This window comes from Octopus bimaculoides, chromosome 23 (assembly GCF_001194135.2).
Source record: "Octopus bimaculoides isolate UCB-OBI-ISO-001 chromosome 23, ASM119413v2, whole genome shotgun sequence".
Taxonomy (NCBI): domain Eukaryota; kingdom Metazoa; phylum Mollusca; class Cephalopoda; order Octopoda; family Octopodidae; genus Octopus; species Octopus bimaculoides.
In genome coordinates, this window is record NC_069003.1 from 22,254,571 (window position 1) to 22,262,580 (window position 8,010).

The 8,010-nt window shown below is 36.2% G+C and overlaps 2 protein-coding genes across 5 annotated transcripts in view; one reads left to right on the forward strand and one right to left on the reverse strand.

Annotated features, from left to right (window-relative positions):
• Window positions 1-8,010, reverse strand: part of LOC106879238 (ATP-dependent RNA helicase DDX54) — a 54,686-nt gene that overhangs the window by 42,905 nt on the left and 3,771 nt on the right. The window lies entirely within an intron of this gene.
• LOC106879186 (mRNA-capping enzyme) overlaps window positions 1-8,010 on the forward strand; it is a 52,677-nt gene that overhangs the window by 3,103 nt on the left and 41,564 nt on the right. Inside the window, exon 1 of one of the 4 annotated variants that reach the window (XM_014928634.2) lies at window positions 686-1,034. The exons of 1 other annotated variant lie outside the window; for it this stretch is intronic. The gene's annotated coding sequence lies outside the window, so the exon portion shown is untranslated. Of the gene's footprint in view, window positions 1-685; window positions 1,035-3,537; window positions 3,619-8,010 lie in introns of those variants that run through there. 2 more of the 4 variants (XM_052976085.1, XM_014928635.2) reach the window with 2 other exon arrangements.

An 8,010-nucleotide genomic window follows, 5' to 3' on the forward strand; every position in this document is an offset into this window, starting at 1 on the left:
GTGTATATATGTACATGTATGTATGTACAGACACACACACATTCTCATCTTTATATATATATATATATATATATATATATCTCATATTTTTCTGGATGAAGATACTTCTTCCATTTAGGGCATTATTCCCTAGGTTTCCAAGTTTTTAATCATACTCTATTTAAGGGATTCCTTTTATTTCTGTATGAAATTGACTCTTCCAATGGTCATTATGTGTGTGTGTGTGTGTTTCTGTGTTTGTCCCCCACCTCTACTTGGCAACTGGTGTCGGTGTGTTTACACCCCTGTAACTTGGCAGTTCAGCAAAAAAAAAAAAATGATAGGATAAGTACCTGGTTTAAAAAAAGTAAGTACTTATGTTCAATCATGCAACTAAAATTCTTCAAGGCAGTGCCCCAGCATGGCCACAGTCGAATGACTGAAGCAAGTATAAAAATAAAAGAATAAATATATTTTTGACACTGAAAAAATTTTTTTAAATATTTTATCCTTAATTATATTTATGTGTATATATATGTGTGTGTGTATCTATAAATGTATATGTGTGTGTGTGTGTGTCTATAAATATGTATATGTGTGTGTGTGTATGACTGACTGTCTATCTCTCTATATATATATATATATATTATTGGAAACAAGTTAAAACAATTGTGTGGAGAGCGACAGTGAAATAGTTTGACCTGAATTATCTTCCCCTGAATTTTGTGACGACATAACATCTTTGAAGTGAACGTTCAGTGTTTGGTCCGTCATCTCTCAAAATAGTGTGGTGGAAGCAAACCAGCCAAGTTTGGATTGCTTTTTTTTATTCTTTTTTACGGGGGAATATCCCCTAAAGCAACAACAACAACACAAAAACAATTTGATTTCTGCTGTTTTCACAAGGAACAACTTTATTCTTCATTCCTCACACCTAAACACCATTATTCCCTGCCACACAGTCTTTTGGGTCGTCATCGTCGTTAATGTTGTCATAGCTGCTTCATTTTATTTGTTTTTTCCTTTTTAAATTATTTATCTTGTTCTCCCATAAGGTACATTAAGAGTTTTCAGTTTATTTCTATTATTACTTCCCGCTGTTTCTCTTGTCTATCTATGTGTTCTGCTTGTGTATTTAAATCTCTCTCTGTCTCTGTTTATCCATCTTTATCTGTCTACCTTCTTTTCCTCATCTTTCTCTATTTTCTCTCTCTATTTATCTATCTATCTTCTCTATTTTATCTCTCTTCTCTGTCTATCTATCTATCTATCTTCTCTGTCTATCTATCTATCTATCTATCTATCTATCTTCTCTGTCTGTCTGTCTATCTATCTATCTATCTATCTATGTCTATATTTTGTATCTTTCTTTCCCTTTCTGTATCTCTCTTTCTCTACTATCTGTCTATATCTAAATCTGCATTTGTCTACCTCTATGTAACTATTTGTCTGTCTCTCTGTAAATTGATCTCTTTGTCTCTCTCTCTAAACATCGCAATTTGTTGAAAATAGTTTCTTGATTGTGCTAAAGGTTCCAGTCCTCGTTCACACGTTAATTTACATCATTTATTTCTTTTGAACTCTCTACATATACATACATGCACATCACACACACACATAACCTTATATATATGTATATATATGCACGTGTATATATAACTTAACATATATATTTCCTGGAAATTGATTCTAATCCCCCCCATTCCCACTACTATCATCAACAACAGCAACGTTGTTTATCAATTCCATTTACTAAATACCTGGACATGTGTTTCCAATGTCGCCCCGTGGGAACGACATGTCTTTCGTTCGTGTGATCGGAAGAGCCGCGGTGTCTCAATAAAATAAGGATCAGTAATTCGGTAGGGAAATGTGGAGGGCATTCAATTAACATACACACCTTGTGCCTACTAGACAAAAAGCCATCATCATCATCGTCGATGTTCTTAGAGCTTGTTGATCTCGATTAGCGAAACCTGAGCTGACGTTCCAACCGTGAATATCTCGTTCTTTTCCTTTTTTTTTTTTTTTAGACACATCTACGACATAATCCTTATTTAAGACATTGTGTGATTTGAGGGATAGTTCTATGGCTATTCTTTCTAGCCGACCAATTGGCCACAAAAATTCCCCTACCTCTCGTGTGGTTTTGTTATATAGGTGCAAGGCTATATAATAATATGAAAGGTTGAATGAGATTACGTGATGTTCATGTCTTTCTATGGGAGGAGGTATTATCGGCCCTTTTATCAATACATTACCGTTCCTGTACGCTTTTTAAAAGCCTTTGTCGCAAACATTCTCAACCTAAGGGTCCCGATATCCTGTAAGGATCGCAGAAACAAATTGTTTTACTTTAGAAATGATCGACATTTTTGTAAGTTTATCATACAATAAGCAATAAAAAACATAATGATAGCATGTAAACAAACAACTGATGAATATTTCCTATGGAAAAATCATCAAAATGTTAAATTCTTGGAATTTATTTTTAAAATAAGTATCGTGGGGAGAGAGTTATTGGTTACGGCATATGAACCCCTTTTATTCCCATTTTACTCGAATGGACCCCAACAGCCATTCGATGCTGAAAAAAAATCATATTACATTTTTATAATTAAATATTATTAAGTATTGTATAAAAAAAAAATTGTTAAAATATTTTGTGCACAGATAAATTTCAACAAGAAAACCTCGTATGGAACCCTAAGGGCCATATGGACCCCGGTTGAAAACCAGATGATTAAGGGGTCGCAACGGAGAAAGGATCGGGCTGGGGAACTGGTGTTTTGTTGGTCAAGGCGGAGGATATTTGTGTACCGTGTATGCGCACCATAAGTAGATTGATGGTGGCGGCGCGGGAGGGGGTATAAGATTCTGTGTTGTTCATGCTGTTTCCAGAAGCATTAGCTATGTCATTGATGTGGAAAGATTAAATAAGCTAAAGAATCGAAATTGGGTCTTCGATGTGTGGGTTGCCGGTGGTTTAGTCTATCCTTCCACGTCTGCCTGACGTGTATACAATGCTTCACGAACGAACAAGGGTGCCAATTCAGAGTTACTCGCTAGACCTGCTAGAAATAACAGTCAATCCCCCAACATACATTATTACATAATGTAATATATTTGATGTATGCCATTCCCGAGGAAAGATGTGATAGTCATAATGTCTCTTCTCATGGATTTGCCCAGACAGGGCTGACTTAGAGGATTGACAACAACACGATGCTTAGTGTTCAGAAGGTGTAACAGATCTTGAATATGTGTTGATGGGTTTTCGTTACTACTACTGCCCCGCTTGTATACTGAGATACACCTTAGGTACCCAGCCACCGACACGAATCCACAAGTAGTCAATTTCAGCGGCTATTAACACTGAAAATTATGGGGTCTTGTATGTTTCTTTGGAGTGAAAGTTTTAGAAATATAAACCGAGTATTTTTTAATAGACTCTACTTCCATTAAGTGTACCGTGAGATAAGAGGCAAGTATCGCTCTCTCTCTCTCTCTCTCTCTCCTCACTTTTACGGTCCAAAATTCAAATTAGATTCTTTTTAATATGGTTTCACATTCACACGTATGTGTGTCGGTTAATTTCCTAGAAGCTGGAGGTTTTGCTTTTTGCATTTTTAAATTTGGGTGATTATTTTGTTTTTATTTTTGTTATTTTTTCAACTGAATTTTAGCTTCTTTAATTAGCAATTTATGGCAGCTTCTTAACAAAGGTAACAAGTTCAAAGTGGACCCATAGCGAAATTCGAACTCAGATCAAGACAATCCTTCGGTACTCGAGGTTATTCACCCACTCAACCTTTCATCATGACTATATATATATATATACGTGAATATATTTTGCATGTATATATTTATACTTACACACATACTAACTTTTACAAGGAAAACGTTGATAGTGACTTCAAAATTTCTGCTTGTTCACTTTCGTCAGACTTATCCTTATAAAAGTTCATAAACATGTACTCTAATAAAAAGTACTGACTAATCAATCATTCAGTTTAATGTTAAATTGCTTTTGTATATAAATTTCACACATTTATATATATTGTCGCAAATCGTGCTATACGAATTTACTTTCAATATACATAAGCATATATATATATATATATATATATATATATATATATATAGAGAGAGAGAGAGAGAGAGAGAGAGAGAGAGAGAGATGTTTACATGTAAATGTTGTGCATGTATATATATTTAGATACATACAAACATCTGTAAATTTCTACTTATAATTACTAATGTTACGACTACACGTTCTAAAACGAAAGAGCCACAACATGGTCGGCTGGGTTGTTAGACATAGCAGTTACATTTCAATGCAAATCGGAACATCTGAGAATACAATCCTATATATATATATATACTTATGGCCGTTAGTGAGTGACCATTGATTTCGCAACTATAAAGTTCTTAGCGGCGTATAGATGAATTCTCAGGCTCGATGGTCTGGGGCACAATGGTATTCCTGAGAGGGAAGTGTGTGTGTGTATATATATATATATATATATATATATGTATGTATGTATAGTGATTTTTTGGTCTGTTCGATCAGTGCAGACATGCGGTCAAAACTATTACTACTTCGATTTCATATCGATATCGGATTTCAGGGGTCGGACATTCGAGTCTTCGCGTTTTTGTGGTTCAACCCCGGCTGGAGTCATATTAACTTTGCCTTTCATGTCTATCCGCATCCCTCCACTTCTTGCTCTCAGGGTAGTCGGGCACACACACGCACACACATTTTTTACGGTCCAAATTTTAAAAAAAATTATCATTGTTGGTTAGTTCCTTCTGCTGTTTGGTTTTAATTTGGACAATTAATTGTATTTTTGATTTATTTTGAGAATTTTAGCTTCGTAATTGATTTTAAAGGCGAATGCGTCTGACGTAATGCCAATTAGATCTATACCTTTAAAAAACGGTAAATGACGTCGTCTCCTCGCACCGACATTTGGTAAACCAATACCAAAATATTGCTATATATATATATATATATATTTCACCACGTGTGTGTGTGTGTGTATATATACATACATATACACTCACTGTTTATCAACACACCGAAACTATTTACTCGCTACTAATTCTCTGTCTGTGGCCGGCTTAGAATAATCTGGGACGACGTTAGCACAACCATGTGTTTTTATTCCAGTATTTCAAAACATACTTAAAATAACTATACTAAATATTGTTAGGATCCGTGAGGCGAGGTGAACCTTTCATTTATTTATAATTTTGGTATTAGGGGATAAACCAATTATTGACAGGTGCACGAGAACCTGTTAGGGACAAATCTGAGCTAAGGAAAAGAAAAATATAATGAATCGTTAACTTTTTTTACAAATTCGTAATTATACAATTTATTGATTCATTAAATTACAGTTTATTTTTTATATGGAGTTTTAGATTCGAATTAGATTGCAACCGAGGGCTTCGTGAAACTCTGAAGCACACACACACACACACACACACGTCCTATTAAGGGTGTCGTACTCAACGTAGAAGCCTCTTTGGTTTCTGGGCCTACACAAGTTTTTCGATGAATTGCTCGGACGATAAGTAATACATATTTTCTCATAATAGCGGGTTGCAGGATCGTAGCTGATCTGATTGGGTGGACCTGTGGGTAGGACCCTAAGCTACTCAAAACAGCGACAGGATACATGAATTTTCGGCATTCGTTTGTATGTGGATTTTAAAAAGGGCTTTCTTCGTTTATTATTCCGCGAAAGGGGTGAGAGAAAGACTGTCTTCTGTTTGTATTTTGAACGTCCACAGATTCAGAATTTGAAAGAAAAAAATTCTTTTAAAAATTTCTTTTTAAATAATTGAAGATTGACTTTGTATTTGTTTTTTTTTTTGTTTTTTTTTTAATCTGTTTACGAATGTAGCGAGTACTTGCGCGCGCGCGCTTTTTATCTTGTGCGTGTTTCAGTCATTAGACTGCGGCCTTGCTAGGGAACCGCCTTGAAGGATTTTAGTCGAATGGATCTTCCCCTGTACTTATTTTTTTTTTAAAGTCTGGTACTTATTCTATCGAATCACTAAATTACGAGGACGTAAACACACCAACACCGGTTGTCAAACGGGGCGGAGAGTAACATATACATACATACAGACAGACAACATAAATACATGTGTATACATATGTAATATATATATATATATATAAACATAATTAAGGGATCATCAAATATTTGGTTCACCATATACCGAAGTTCAGAAATAGCAGCTAAAATATATATATATAATGTAAGAAAGTTAGGGGTTGAGGATTCAACCCACTAAGGGACCCGGTTGTCAAAATAACATGGTTTGTTATAAACACCTGTACTTTGTGGGGTTTTTTTTTTTTTGTCACTTTAGCTATGAATTAAATTAATGAATTCAACGGGATACACTGTCTGCAAGTAGTTGGGTTCAGCATATTATCCTCCATTTTCTAATTGATATATATATAATGTATATACTGCGAGTTTCATTGAGTTTCCATCTACCAAGTCCTTACACAAGGCTCTGGTTACTCCAAAGTATCATGCAGTGGGACTGAACCCAAAGCTATGTGGTTGGAAACCAAGTTTCTTCCCACACACCCACGTTTTACGCACACACACACACGCACGCACGCGCACATATAATGTTTCTGTATGAAGTTATATATAAATAATAGCTGATGGATCACTCAGTCGTTTTTAATAGCGCACTTATTCATTTTAAAAGCTAAATTTTGCCAGTGATTTTGAAGTTTCAGTTTATTTAATTATTGGTTTCTCTTACAAGGTGGCACATAGCTTAGTGGTTAGTTTGTTGGATTCATAATCATAAGGTTATGCTTTTGATTCCTAGAGTGGACGTTGCTTTGTTTTCTTGAGCAAAACACTTCATTTCACATTACTCCAGTCCACTCAGCTAGCAAAAGTGAGTAATCCTGTGATGAACTTGCATCCCGTCCAGTGGGAGAAATATATACACCATGGAACGCAGGAAATCAGTCCTCTGAGTGTATGTGACTGGAAGGATCTTTATCCTTATCTTATCCTTGCAAGATTTGTACTCTTGCATTCTACGAACTACATGGTTCTGGGTTCAGTCCTACTGCGTGGCACCTAGGGCAAGTGTCTTCTACTATAGCCTCGGGCCAACCAAAGCCTTGTGAGTGGATTTGGTAGACAGAAACTGAAAGAAGCCCGTCATATATATGTGTATGTGTGTGTGTATATGTTTGCCCCCCCAACATCGCTTGACAACCGGTGCTGGTGTGTTTACGTCCCCCGTAACTTAGCGGTTCAGCAAAAGAGACCGATAGAATAAGTACTAGGCTTACAAAGAATAAGCTCTGGGGGTCGACTTGCTCGACTAGAGGCAGTGCTCCAGCATGGCCGCAGTCAAATGACTGAAACAAGTAAAAGAGTATATTACATACTAAAAATGTTTCTTCTAATCCCTTCCTCTTAAAATGAATTCCCCCAAGGAAACTTCTGTACCTGTGACCCTGTATGGGTCATTCAACATTACATTATTAAGTATATTAATGTACCCTTACAAAGTGAACTATATAGTGAAGGTGTGTGGCTTAGTGGTTAGTGTAATTGGCTCACAATTGTAAGGTTGTGAGTTCAGTTCCCATGGCGTGTTGTATTTTTGCTCCAGTCCACTCAGCTGGCAAAAATGAATTGTACCTGTAATTCAAAGGGTCAGTCATGTCACATTCTGTGTTATACTGAATCTCTCTGAGAACTGCATTAAGGGTACGTGTGTCTGTGGAGTGCTCAGCCACTTGCACATTAATTTCATGAGCAGGCTGTTCCGTTGATCGGATCAACTGGAACCCTCATCATCATAACTGACAGCGTGCCGGTTATACTCTTATGCGATGTATTACTGGGTACCTAACTTTAATTGCTGTTTCTAACGGTCCTCCTCCTACAATCATCACCATTATCATTTAATGTTTGTTTTCTATGCTGGCAAGGGTTGGATGGTTTGTCAGGATCCTATGATCTACTG